The sequence below is a fragment of the Dermochelys coriacea genome, chromosome 20, assembly GCF_009764565.3.
Source record: "Dermochelys coriacea isolate rDerCor1 chromosome 20, rDerCor1.pri.v4, whole genome shotgun sequence".
Taxonomy (NCBI): domain Eukaryota; kingdom Metazoa; phylum Chordata; order Testudines; family Dermochelyidae; genus Dermochelys; species Dermochelys coriacea.
The window spans coordinates 10,915,982-10,930,956 of NC_050087.2; positions in this window are offsets into that span (position 1 = coordinate 10,915,982).

The following is a 14,975-nucleotide window of genomic DNA, read 5'->3' on the forward strand; positions in this document are numbered from 1 at the left end:
CCAGCCCATACTTCCTTAACTTGCTGACAAGAATGCTGTGGGAGACCGTGTCAAAAGCTTTGCTAAAGTCAAGAAACAATACATCCACTGCTTTCCCTTCATCCACAGAACCAGTAATCTCATCATAAAAGGCGATTAGATTAGTCAGGCATGACCTTCCCTTGGTGAATCCATGCTGACTGTTCCTGATCACTTTCCTCTCCTCTAAGTGCTTCAGGATTGATTCTTTGAGGACCTGCTCCATGATTTTTCCAGGGACTGAGGTGAGGCTGACTGGCCTGTAGTTCCCAGGATCCTCCTTCTTCCCTTTTTTAAAGATGGGCACTACATTAGCCTTTTTCCAGTCATCCGGGACTTCCCCCGTTCGCCACGAGTTTTCAAAGATAATGGCCAAGGGCTCTGCAATCACAGCCGCCAATTCCTTCAGCACTCTCGGATGCAATTCGTCCGGCCCCATGGACTTGTGCACGTCCAGCTTTTCTAAATAGTCCCTAACCACCTCTATCTCTACAGAGGGCTGGCCATCTCTTCCCCATTTTGTGATGCCCAGCACAGCAGTCTGGGAGCTGACCTTGTTAGTGAAAACAGAGGCAAAAAAAGCATTGAGTACATTAGCTTTTTCCACATCCTCTGTCACTAGCTTGCCTCCCTCATTCAGTAAGGGGCCCACACTTTCCTTGGCTTTCTTCTTGTTGCCAACATACCTGAAGAAACCCTTCTTGTTACTCTTGACATCTCTTGCTAGCTGCAGCTCCAGGTGCGATTTGGCCCTCCTGATATCTTTCCTACATGCCCGAGCAATATTTTTATACTCTTCCCTGGTCATATGTCCAACCTTCCACTTCTTGTAAGCTTCTTTTTTATGTTTAAGATCCGCTAGGATTTCACCATTAAGCCAAGCTGGTCGCCTGCCATATTTACTATTCTTTCGACTCATCGGGATGGTTTGTCCCTGTAACCTCAACAGGGATTCCTTGAAATACAGCCAGCTCTCCTGGACTCCCTTCCCTTTCATGTTAGTCCCCCAGGGGATCCTGGCCATCTGTTCCCTGAGGGAGTCAAAGTCTGCTTTCCTGAAGTCCAGGGTCCGTATCCTGCTGCTTACCTTTCTTCCCTGCGTCAGGATCCTGAACTCAACCAACTCATGGTCACTGCCTCCCAGATTCCCATCCACTTTTGCTTCCCCCACTAATTCTACCCGGTTTGTGAGCAGCAGGTCAAGAAAAGCGCTCCCCCTAGTTGGCTCCCCTAGCACTTGCACCAGGAAATTGTCCCCTATGCTTTCCAAAAACTTCCTGGATTGTCTATGCACCGCTGTATTGCTCTCCCAGCAGATATCAGGAAAATTAAAGTCACCCATGAGAATCAGGGCATGCGATCTAGTAGCTTCCGTGAGTTGCCGGAAGAAAGCCTCATCCACCTCATCCCCCTGGTCCGGTGGTCTATAGCAGACTCCCACCATGACATCACTCTTGTTGCACACACTTCTAAACTTAATCCAGAGACACTCAGGTTTTTCCACAGTTTCGTACCGGAGCTCTGAGCAGTCATACTGCTCCCTTACATACAGTGCTACTCCCCCACCTTTTCTGCCCTGCCTGTCCTTCCTGAACAGTTTATAACCATCCATGACTGTACTCCAGTCATGTGAGTTATCCCACCAAGTCTCTGTTATTCCAATCACGTCATAATTCCTTGACATCACCAGGACCTCCAGTTCTCCCTGCTTGTTTCCAAGGCTTTGTGCATTTGTATATAAGCACTTGAGATAACCTGTTGATCGCCCCTCATTCCCAGTATGAGGCAGGAGCCCTCCCCTCACAGACATTCCTGCCTGTGCTTCCTCCCGGTATCCCGCTTTCCCACTTACCTCAGGGCTTTGCTCTCCTTCCCCCGGTGAACCTAGTTTAAAGGCCTCCTCACTAGGTTAGCCAGCCTGCTGGCAAAGATGTTCTTCCCTCTCTTCGTAAGATGGAGCCCGTCTCTGCCCAGCACTCCTCCTTCATGGAACACCATCCCATGGTCAAAGAATCCAAAGCCTTCTCTCCGACACCACCTGCGTAGCCATTCGTTGACCTCCACGATTCGACGGTCCCTACCCAGGCCTTTTCCTTCCACGGGGAGGATGGACGAGAACACCACTTGCGCCTCCAACTCCTTTATCCTTCTTCCCAGAGCCACGTAGTCCGCAGTGATCCGCTCAAGGTCATTCTTGGCAGTATCATTGGTGCCCACGTGGAGAAGCAGGAAAGGGTAGCGATCCGAGGGCTTGATGAGTCTCAGCAGTCTCTCCGTCACATCACGAATCTTAGCCCCTGGCAAGCAGCAGACTTCTCGGTTTTCCCGGTCAGGGCGGCAGATAGATGACTCAGTCCCCCGGAGGAGAGAGTCCCCGACCACCACCACCCGCCTTCTCCTCTTGGGAGTGGTGGTCGTGGAACCCCCAACCTCAGGACATCGCATCTCATGCCTCCCAACCAGCGGAGTCTCCTTCTGCTTTCTCCCCCCAGACATATCATCTGGTCCACTCTCCGCATTGGTACCTGTGGAGAGAACATGAAAGCGGTTAGTTACCTGTGTCTGTGTTACTGGAACCCGGACATTCCGCTTACCTCTTCTGGAGGTCACATGTTGCCAAGCTTCTTCACTGGCCTCTTGGCTCCTCTGTGCAACCTGCTCTACATCTTTAGAGCTTTGTGCCCCTAGAAGCCTATCCTGAGTTTGGTCCAGAAAATCCTCAGTCTCTCGTATACAACGCAGGGTCGTTACCTGTTGCTCCAGACCTTCAATCTTCTCTTCCAATATGGAGACCAGCTTGCACTTTGTACAGACAAAGTCGCTTCTGTCCTGTGGAAGAAAGACAAACATGGCACATCCAGTGCAGGTCACAACAGCTGAACCCCCCCCTTCCATATCACCTACCTACTATGAGCTTCCTCAGAGACGTTGGCAAGATGTAAGCCTCACTGGGCTCACTCCAGGCGAACTCCCAGGCAAACTCCTGCTGTGAGCTGCTCTGCTGTCCCCGCTGCTCAGCTGGTTCGCGAGGCTCTGGCTATTTTTAAACAGCCAGGCTTCCCTGACGCAAACACACAGACACCCTAATGCCCGCCCCCTGCAGGCTAGCAGCCAATCAGACACTCACTCAGGCTCTCTCCCTGCCCTCCCAGCAAACACACGCTCGGATACTTCCTCAGCAAGGAAACTACATATGTTCCCTGACTCAATAATAGAAACAGAATTTCTATCAAAAAATTAATCTGTGTCTTCTCTCTACACTGAAGTCAGCAATATGGCAACATGGATATTCATACCTTCTTATATCAGCGAGATAGCAGAAATTGGCTTTTACAACTCATTTAAAAGACTTGAAAAATAAATACATCCATAAAGCCTTTCAAATAAGGTAATCTGTAAGGCTGCTATTTAAACAGTCAGTAATTATTAATTTTCAGAGTAGCAGCCGTGTTAGTCTGTATTCGCAAAAAGAAAAGGAGTACTTGTGGCACCTTAGAGACTAACAAATTTATTAGAGCATAAGCTTTCGTGAGCTACAGCTCACTTGAAGTGAGCTGTAGCTCACGAAAGCTTATGCTCTAATAAATTTGTTAGTCTCTAAGGTGCCACAAGTACTCCTTTTCTTTTTAGTAATTATTAAATATCTATGGCATCATAGTGCAAACACTTAAGCACCAATACTTCAATGGACTGCTCGCAGAAGTAAAATTACTTTCACAATAAGTGTTTGCAGGATCAAGTCATATGACCATAAGAAAGTTTTTCCATACTCTCAACTGCCTTCTCTTCCTTGATACCACATAATTATTCATATCACTACCTTTTAAAGTCACCCCTTTACACATTATGTAAATAAAGTACAAAATGTCCCACACCAGTTAAAAATACAACCAACTCTTACTGAAACAACTTTTACCATCTATTTTTTTAAAACACACCTGTTAATTTTTGCACTCTCATTTGACCATTTAGGTCTCTCTTGCAGATTTCAAAATAATTAGTTTCATTCCCTCATACTTGATTATATCCAAAAAGAAAGAGATACATATGAATGGTATCTCCTTACAACTTGCATAAAACACAAGGCTCTTCTTATTCAGGTGACTTCTCAGGAAGGAATACAACATGTTTAGTTTTTGCTGCAGCCCACAAACAATATAATTCTGGTCCATAGTTGCTGGGGTACTGAAAAACAAAGGTCGAGTTAGACTCTTCTCATATCATTTACATAAGAAAACCAGAAGAGCCACACAGAATACCTACAGACCTGCCACTTGGTTAAATTTAAAGTTTCACTGCCTCATAAGAATGGCCCTACTGGGTCAGACCTAAGGTCCATCTAGCTCAGTATCCTGTCTTCCAACAGTGGCCAGTGCCAGGTGCCCCAGAGGGAATGAACAGAACAGGTAATCAACAAGGGATCCATCCCCTGTTGCTCATTCCCAGCTTCTGGTAAACAGAGGCTAGGGACACCATCCCTGCCCATCCTGGCTAATAGCCTCCATATTAATTACGCTGAAAATGTCTTCCCTATTTTCAGAAGCATGCGTGGAAGCACCAATGAAAGGCTCATGCTTTTTGAAGACTTATGATTTTCTTACTAATAGCTTCACAATTTTTAAGTGACTTTTTAGATCCAGTTGACCCTTAAGCCAAAAAATGCCTGTGTGTGAATAGTGACATTCAAACTGTCTTGACCTAAAATGCAAACCTTTCTTTTTAGTCCTCCTAAAGCATCATTTGTGCTTACAGCAATGTCAAAGCAGAGTCTAAATGTACAAGAAAAATAAATTTTTAACTGACTGCACTAGTTACCTGACATGCAGAGTGTCTCTGTAAAGGTCTACATTGCCATCTTAAATTACTTTCAAGTTCTTTAAACAACAAAAGAGAATAGCTCATGAAAGGTTAGTTCTTAACTTACCTGAAAATGCTGCTCTGATGCTTTCTACTTTCCACCCCATATTGACCAAACTGAAATTAAAAGTAACTTGAAGGTGCCATTTGTGAGGATGAAACTGCAATGCTCTGCTCTGATTTTTATTCAGCTAGTGGTGCTCTAAGTTATGCTACAGTAGCTGCCATTTTGTAAATCTCTTGGAGGAAATTGTTTTTCTCAAACTGATGAAATACTGTGTACCAAGGTCATAGTTCTAAAACAAAACAAATATTCTCCGTTTATTTGTTGCTTCACCTTGTCGTCTAACTGGAGCTACTGAAATATTTCAAAAGCTCTTGTGAGGCAGCATTACAGTAAAGACATTCCCTTCTCAACAGGGAAATGCAACTGAGTGTACAAATAGCTACACCAGCCCTCAAGCTAAGGTAGCTATATATTTAATTAGGTCTTTTTATCCTTTTCTACCAAGCAAAATGGGGATTAACAATGTAAATTGTGTTTCTAATGTTTCCAACTATTCAGGATCCAATTTTTTAGGTAATACTATCACAAGTGTACACGAAACAACGGATTGAGAAGCTGGTTAGAGTATTGGAGTAGTGGACTCAGAGTCAGAACCTGGGTTCTGTTCTCTGCTCTGCCAATGTGTGATCTTAGGCAAGTCATTACTTCAGTGCTCTTTGTTTTCTGTTCCATCTGTACGTTAAGTAGCCAAGTATTTTTATACCTAACATGGGAGTTGATGGATTTAATCATTCAAGCTGGTCAGAAATTTTTGTTGGAACAGTTACCTATGGGAAAATGTGCTTTCAATTTATCAGATTTTTTTCAAAACTTTGTATTAATTTTGCTGTGAACGTGAAAAGTTTTTCTTGGAAATTTTCAAAATTTCATTTCAAAACAAAGCTCTAGTTTCAAAATTAATTTGACAGGTTATTTCATTTTATTTTTACATTTCATGATGGTAGTGGTAATACTGCCTATGTCATATGTCAAGTCTTGTCAGAGGATGCAATACTGCTATTATCAACAGGTCACTATGACAAAACCTTCAAAAGTCTATTTAATTTATTTATTATTTAAACATTAAAAGCAGCTGCTACATAGGAAATGAAACATTTTATCTTATTTTCTAGACTAAAGAGTCTCCTATTTTTGTTCTAATATAACAGTTTGGTGCTAACATTATCAACATAAAAATAAGCAACATTCAGAGTACTAATTCTAAGAGCAGCTGTTTTCAATAAACTTGTGTTAGTCTGGAATCATTTTTCTAGGATATTGAAAAACAGCTGGTCCTCTAATTTTTATAGCAAGTGTTTATCTTATTGTCTAGATCCAGACATCAAACTGTTTCATAACAAAACAGACGAGATATTAATCTAGAAAATAAGATGTTCCAATCTGTACTGAGTACCAGCTGCACTTAATGTTTTTGCAAACATAAAATAAAAATATAAAAAGGAAAAAATAAATTTCAAAATGAAGATTTTGAATTTTTTTAAATCTAATTGTTTTAGAATTTCCATTTCATGGAAAATTGGAAAATATTTGTTTTCATTCCAATTTAGAATAAAACCAACTTCTGAAATGTCATAATTTCTCATGAAACAGGAATTCTGAATTTCTAACACTCCATTAAACATTCATCTTTGTAAAGTCATTTGAAATCCTCGGAGAAAACAGCCTACAGAAGTGCAAGATTTTATTGTATTAAATACTATTATCTACACCTGGGTTTGCTCAGCTTCCCCTCATCCTCCCAAATATAAATGCCACTGAAGACAACATGAACCCTTTTGCATCTAGTTATAGCTAAAAAGTCAGATCAAGCTAAGGCACCTTGGGGAAAATGAGTACTTGTGGCAGGTACTTGATGCATCCGATGAAGTTAGCTGTAGCTCACGAAAGCTTATGCTCAAATAAATTTGTTAGTCTTTGAGGTGCCAAAAGTACTCCTTTCCTTTTTGCAGATTCAGACTGACATGGCTGCTACTCTGAAACCTGTCAATATGAGAGAAGTTAATCTGGGTTGAATCTTGAAGAAATAAGGTTCCTGGAGACTGATTAAAAGAGCATACCCAACGTAAACCGAATAGGTTGGGCTATTAGTCATCACTTCAGGTGATGCAGGGAAGAAAGGTAAGCAGCAGGATACGGACCCTGGACTTCAGGAAAGCAGACTTTGACTCCCTCAGGGAACAGATGGCCAGGATCCCCTGGGGGACTAACATGAAAGGGAAGGGAGTCCAGGAGAGCTGGCTGTATTTCAAGGAATCCCTGTTGAGGTTACAGGGACAAACCATCCCGATGAGTCGAAAGAATAGTAAATATGGCAGGCGACCAGCTTGGCTTAATGGTGAAATCCTAGCGGATCTTAAACATAAAAAAGAAGCTTACAAGAAGTGGAAGGTTGGACATATGACCAGGGAAGAGTATAAAAATATTGCTCGGGCATGTAGGAAAGATATCAGGAGGGCCAAATCGCACCTGGAGCTGCAGCTAGCAAGAGATGTCAAGAGTAACAAGAAGGGTTTCTTCAGGTATGTTGGCAACAAGAAGAAAGCCAAGGAAAGTGTGGGCCCCTTACTGAATGAGGGAGGCAAGCTAGTGACAGAGGATGTGGAAAAAGCTAATGTACTCAATGCTTTTTTTGCCTCTGTTTTCACTAACAAGGTCAGCTCCCAGACTGCTGTGCTGGGCAACACAAAATGGGGAAGAGATGGCCAGCCCTCTGTAGAGATAGAGGTGGTTAGGGACTATTTAGAAAAGCTGGACGTGCACAAGTCCATGGGGCCGGACGAATTGCATCCGAGAGTGCTGAAGGAATTGGCGGCTGTGATTGCAGAGCCCTTGGCCATTATCTTTGAAAACTCGTGGCGAACGGGGGAAGTCCCGGATGACTGGAAAAAGGCTAATGTAGTGCCCATCTTTAAAAAAGGGAAGAAGGAGGATCCTGGGAACTACAGGCCGGTCAGCCTCACCTCAGTCCCTGGAAAAATCATGGAGCAGGTCCTCAAAGAATCAATCCTGAAGCACTTAGAGGAGAGGAAAGTGATCAGGAACAGTCAGCATGGATTCACCAAGGGAAGGTCATGCCTGACTAATCTAATCGCCTTTTATGATGAGATTACTGGTTCTGTGGATGAAGGGAAAGCAGTGGATGTATTGTTTCTTGACTTTAGCAAAGCTTTTGACACGGTCTCCCACAGCATTCTTGTCAGCAAGTTAAGGAAGTATGGGCTGGATGAATGCACTATAAGGTGGGTAGAAAGCTGGCTAGATTGTCGGGCTCAACGGGTAGTGATCAATGGCTCCATGTCTAGTTGGCAGCCGGTGTCAAGTGGAGTGCCCCAGGGGTCGGTCCTGGGGCCCGTTTTGTTCAATATCTTCATAAATGATCTGGAGGATGGTGTGGATTGCACTCTCAGCAAATTTGCGGATGATACTAAACTGGGAGGAGTGGTAGATACGCTGGAGGGGAGGGATAGGATACAGAAGGACCTAGACAAATTGGAAGATTGGGCCAAAAGAAATCTAATGAGGTTCAATAAGGATAAGTGCAGGGTCCTGCACTTAGGATGGAAGAATCCAATGCACCGCTACAGACTAGGGACCGAATGGCTCGGCAGCAGTTCTGCGGAAAAGGACCTAGGGGTGACAGTTGACGAGAAGCTGGATATGAGTCAGCAGTGTGCCCTTGTTGCCAAGAAGGCCAATGGCATTTTGGGATGTATAAGTAGGGGCATAGCGAGCAGATCGAGGGACGTGATCGTTCCCCTCTATTCGACACTGGTGAGGCCTCATCTGGAGTACTGTGTCCAGTTTTGGGCCCCACACTACAAGAAGGATGTGGATAAATTGGAAAGAGTACAGCGAAGGGCAACAAAAATGATTAGGGGTCTAGAGCACATGACTTACGAGGAGAGGCTGAGGGAGCTGGGATTGTTTAGTCTGCAGAAGAGAAGAATGAGGGGGGATTTGATAGCTGCTTTCAACTACCTGAAAGGGGGTTTCAAAGAGGATGGCTCTAGACTGTTCTCAATGGTAGCAGATGACAGAACGAGGAGTAATGGTCTCAAGTTGCAATGGGGGAAGTTTAGATTGGATATTAGGAAAAACTTTTTCACTAAGAGGGTGGTGAAACACTGGAATGCGTTACCTAGGGAGGTGGTAGAATCTCCTTCCTTAGAGGTTTTTAAGGTCAGGCTTGACAAAGCCCTGGCTAGGATGATTTAACTGGGACTTGGTCCTGCTTTGAGCAGGGGGTTGGACTAGATGACCTTCTGGGGTCCCTTCCAACCCTGATATTCTATGATTCTATGATTCTATGACCAAGAGAGGAAGGAAGAGGGGGCAGACACTTTTCTGGGATGGGTGAAAGATAGAAGTACAGGTCTGAAAACTATATCAAGAACAATACAGTGCTACAGGGGAGTTGGCTGAGGCCAATGTTGACCAAGGAGTTCCTAAAAAATACTGTGGGTTCCAGGCTTGCTTTTAGACTCTCTGCTACCATGCTACCCTGGGGTCGGGGAAGAAAAAAGTTGTATCTGTACATAGCTGAAAATCCCTTACATTTCATCTGGGCTCTGTTAATTAAGAAGTAGCCAAGGAGCAGCAGTGCAGGATCTAGCCAAAAGAGCTGTAAACAGGAGAGTTTGAGTGGGTGTTTGGGAATGGGTGGTAGTGTTACGGTTTTGTTTTGCTGTTTGTTTGGATTTGCGGGTTTGTTTGTTTGTTTTGTTTTCCTTGACAGAACTTTAGGCAGGAAGGCTATGACAGATACAGAGACAGCAATGGTAGAAATCCAAGGAATGGAAGAGAGAATGAAGATGACTGCATATGGAAACTGTCATGTAACATGATCCTGTAATGGGTACCTGAAAAGAGTTTTGTTTGTAATGAAGTGTCGCCTGATAGAGCTGATGGAAGGGAAGATCCGAGGTTTTGAGATGCAGCTGGAAACTCCATTTGAGTTTTGAAGGGGATTTAAGCAGAGGATGGAGAGAAGGTGAGAGGACGCTGAAGGGAAAAGTCAAGATTCACAGAAGTAAGCTGGATTGAAGAACTCTGATGGGAGACTGCTGGGTGAGGAAAGTGACCAGTGGAAGGAGGTGACTACAAGGAAAACGAAAAGAAAAGCTGGTGAAGGAGTCAGGAACATGTTTGCTGAGTTGGAAAACAAAGAAGGAGCACAGCAGGTTGTAACTGAAGGAGGGAGGACAAGGAAGAGTAGAAGAGCGGCTAGTCCTGTAACAAGAGGGGAAGAGCCAGTGGAGATACCCGGAGTTCACAACCCCAGAGGATACAGGATGCCTCACAGAAGATTGCAAGGGAGAATAAAAGACAAGAGGACTTGCAGCCAGGAAGAAGGCCGGAGAATCACAATCAATCAACAGGAAAAGGCGGGTCTATGTGATTGGTGACTCCTTACTAAGCCCAGGTCTACACTAGGTGTTGAGGTCAAATTTAGCAGCGTTAAATCGATGTAACCCCGCACCCGTCCACATGACGAAGCCCTTTTTTTCAACTTAAAAGGCTCTTAAAATCAATTTCCTTACTCCACCCCTGACAAGGGGATTATCGTTGAAATTGGTTTTACTGGGTCGAATTTGGGGTACTGTGGACGCAATTAGATGGTATTGGCCTCCGAGAGCTATCCCAGAGTGCTCCATTGTGACCGTTCTGGACAGCGCTCTCAACTCAGATGCACTGACAAGGTAGACAGGAAAAGGCCTGCAAACTTTTGAATTTCAATTTCCTGTTTGGCCAGTGTGCCAAGCTGCAGGTGACCATGCAGAGCTCATCAGCAGAGGTGACCATGATGGAGTCCCAGAATCGCAAAAGAGCTCCAGCATGGACCGAATGGGAGGTACGGGATCTGATCGCTGTATGGGGAGAGGAATCCGTGCTATCAGAACTACGTTCCAGTTTTCAAAATGCCAAAACATTGGTGAAAATCTCCCAGGGCATGAAGGACAGAGGCCATAACAGGGACCCGAAGCAGTGCTGCGTGAAACTTAAGGAGCTGAGGCAAGCCTACCAGAAAACCAGAGAGGTAAATGGCCGCTCCAGGTTAGAGCTCCAAACATGCCATTTCTATGATGAGCTGCATGCCATTTTAGGGGGTTCAGCCACCATTACCCCAGCCGTGTTGTTTGACTCCTTCAATGGAGAGGGAGGCAACACGGAAGCAGGTTTTCGGGATGAGGAAGACGATCATGATGAGGTTGTAGATAGCTCACAGCAAACAAGCGGAGAAACCGTTTTTCCCGACAGCCAGGAACTGTTTCTCACCCTGGACCTGGAGCCAGTACCCTCCAAACCCACCCAAGGCTGCCTCCCAGACCCACCAGGCAGAGAAGGGACCTCTGGTGAGTGTACCTTTTAAAATACTAAACAAGATTTAAAAGCCAGCATGTTTAATGATTAATTTGCCCTGGCATTCGTGGCTCTCCTGGATATACTCCCAAAGCCTTTGCAAAAGGTGTCTGGGGAGGGCAGCCTTATTCCATCCACCATGGTAGGACACTTTACCACTCCAGGCCAGTAGCACGTACTCGGGAATCATTGTAGAACAAAGCATTGCAGTGTATGTTTGCTGGCGTTCAAACAACATCCGTTCTTTATCTCTTTGTATTATCCTCAGGAGAGTGATATCATTCATGGTCACCTGGTTGAAATAGGGTGCTTTTCTTAAGGGGACATTCAGAGATGCCTGTTCCTGCTGGGCTGTTTGCCTATGGCTGAACAGAAATGTTCCCCGCTGTTAGCCACGCAGTGGGGGGAGGCAAAATGCGACCTTGTAACAAAAGCACATGTGCTATGTATGTAATGTTAACAGCAAGTTTACTGTGAAAGAGTGTGCCCATTGTTTTATAAAATGTGTCTTTTCAAATACCACTGTCCCTTTTTTTTTCTCCACCAGCTGCATGTGTTTCAAGGATCACAGGATCTTCTCCTTCCCAGAGGCTAGCGAAGATTACAAGGCAAAAAAAACCGCACTCACGATTAAATGTTCTCTGAGCTCATGCTGTCCTCCCCCGACTGACAGAGCACAGACAAATGCAAGGAGGCAGACAATGTCAGAGTGCAGGAAAGCACAAAACGACCAGGAGGAGAGGTGGCGGGCTGAAGAGAGTAAGTGGCGCGCTGAAGAGAGGGCTGAAGCTGAAAGGTGGCGGCAGCGTGATGAGAGGAGGCAGGATGCAATGCTGAGGCTGCTGGAGGATCAAACTAATATGCTCCAGCATATGGTTGAGCTGCAGGAAAGGCAGCAGGAGCACAGACCGCTGCTACAGCCCCTGTACAACCAACCGCCCTCCTCCCCAAGTTCCATAGCCTCCTCACCCAGACACCCAAGAACGCGGTGGGGGGGCCTCCGGCCACCCAGCCACTCCACCTCAGAGGATTGCCCAAGTAACAGAAGGCTGGCATTCAATATGTTTTAAACTTTTAAAATGCTGTGTGGCCTTGTCCTTCCCTCCTCCACCACCCCTCTTGGGCTACCTTGGTAATTACCCCCCTATTTGTGTGATGAATTAATAAAGAATGCAAGAATGTGAAGCAACAATGACTTTATTGCCTCTGCAAGCGGTGATCGAAGGGAGGTGGGGAAGGTGGTTAGCTTACAGGGAAGTAGAGTGAACCAAGAGGCAGGGGGTTTCATCAAGGATAAACAAACAGAACTTTCACACTGTAGCCTGGGCAGTCATGAAACTGGTTTTCAAAGCTTCTCTGATGCGCACCGCACCCTCCTGTGTTCTTCTAACTGCCCTGGTGTCTGGCTGTGCGTAACCAGCAGACAGGCGATTTGCCTCAACCTCCCACCCCGCCATAAACATCTCCCCCTTACTCTCACAGATATTGTGGAGCACACAGCAAGCAGTAATAACAGTGGGAATATTGGTTTCACTGAGGTCTAACCGAGTCAGTAAACTGCGCCAGCATGCTTTTAAATGTCCAAATGCACATTCTACCATCATTCTGCACTTGCTCAGCCTATAGTTGAACAGCTCCTGACTACTCTCCAGGCTGCCTATGTATGGCTTCATGAGCCATAGCATTAAGGGGTAGGCTGGGTCCTCAAGGATAACTATAGGCATTTCAACATCCCCAATGGTTATTTTCTAGTCTGGGAAGAAAGTCCCTTCCTGCAGCTTTTGAAACAGACCAGAGTTCCTGAAGATGCAAGCATCATGTACCTTTCCCGGCCATCCCACGTTGATGTTGGTGAAACGTCCCTTGTGATCCACCAATGCTTGCAGCACTATTGAAAAATACCCCTTGAGGTTTATGTACTCATGACTTGGTGCTCCAGTGCCAAGATAGGGATATGGGTTCCGTCTATGGCCCCACCACAGTTAGGGAATCCCATTGCAGCAAAGCCATCCACTATGACCTGCACATTTCCCAGGGTCACTACCCTTGATATCAGCAGATCTTTGATTGTGTTGGCTACTTGCATCACAACAGCCCCCACAGTAGATTTGCCCACTCCAAATTGATTCCCGACTGACCGGTAGCTGTCTGGAGTTGCAAGCTTCCACAGGGCTATTGCCACTCGCTTCTCAACTGTGAGGGCTGCTCTCATCTTGGTATTCTTGTGCCTCAGGGCAGGGGAAAGCAAGTCACAAAGTTCCATGAAAGTGCCCTTACGCATGCGAAAGTTTTGCAGCCACTGGGAATCATCCCAGACCTGCAACACTATGCGGTCCCACCAGTCTGTGCTTGTTTCCCGAGCCCAGAATTGGCATTCCACCGCATGAATCTGCCCCATTAGCACCATGATGCCCACATTGCCAGGCCCCGTGCTTTGAAAGAAGTCTGTGTCCATGTCCTCATTACTCTCGTCACCGCGCTGATGTCGCCTACTCGCCCAGTTTCGCTTTGCCAGGTTCTGGTGCTGCATATACTGCTGGATAATGTGAGTGGTGTTTAATGTGCTCCTAATTGCCAAAGTGATCTGAGCGGGCTCCATGCTTGCCATAGTATGGCATCTGCACAGAAAAAAGGTGCGGAACGATTGTCTGCTGTTGCCCTGACGGAGGGAGGGGCAACTGACGACATGGCTTACAGGGAATTAAAATCAACAAAGGGGGTGGCTTTGCGAGAAACTGAATGGCCGCCTCAAGGATAGAACTCAAAACGTCAAAGATAGAACTCAAAACTGGGTTTAGCAGGCCATTGATTTCACAGAGGGAGGAGAAAATGAATACAAAACAAATCTGGTCTATTTCTTGTTTTGAGCCACTTCATCTATCTTTATACATCATGCTGGCAGCAAACTGTGCAGTAGGACTGCTAGCCATCATCACCTCCTGGGTGCTCGGCAGAAGACGGTGCAGTATGACTACTGGCCATCGTCCTCTGCTAGCTGCAGATTAAAAGACAGTACACTGCCAGTAGGACTCAATCGCCATGAGATGAAACAAGGGAAATCACCTGGCTGAGTCATTCCCATGTTTGCCCAGGCGTCCGGTTAAAAGAGCACCCAGGGCTATGTCGACGACGGCTACCAGTCATACTGCACTGTCTGCTGCCAAAAGACAATAAACTGCTGCTGTGTAGCAATTCAGTACCACGTCCGCCAGCACCCAGAAGACATACGGTGATGGTTAGCTGAACGGGCTCCATGCTTGCCATGGTATGGCATCTGCACAGGTAACTCAAGAAAAAGGGCGCAAAACGATTGTCTGCCCTTGCTTTTATGGAGGGAGGGAGGGAACGGGGGCCTGACGATATGTACCCAGAACCACCTGCGACAATGTTTTAGCCCCATCAGGCACTGGGATTTCTACCCAGAATTCAAATGGGCGGTGGAGACTGCGGGAACTGTGGGCTAGCTATGCACAGTGCAAAGCTCTGAAAGTCGACGGTTGCCTCGGTACTGTGGACACAGTCCGCCGACTACATGCACTTAGAGCATTTGTGTGGGGACACACACTCGACTGTATAAAAACGCTTTCTACAAAACCGACTTCTATAAATTCGACCTAATTTCATAGTGTAGACATACCCTAAGAAGCACAGACAGGCCTGTCACCAGAGCTGA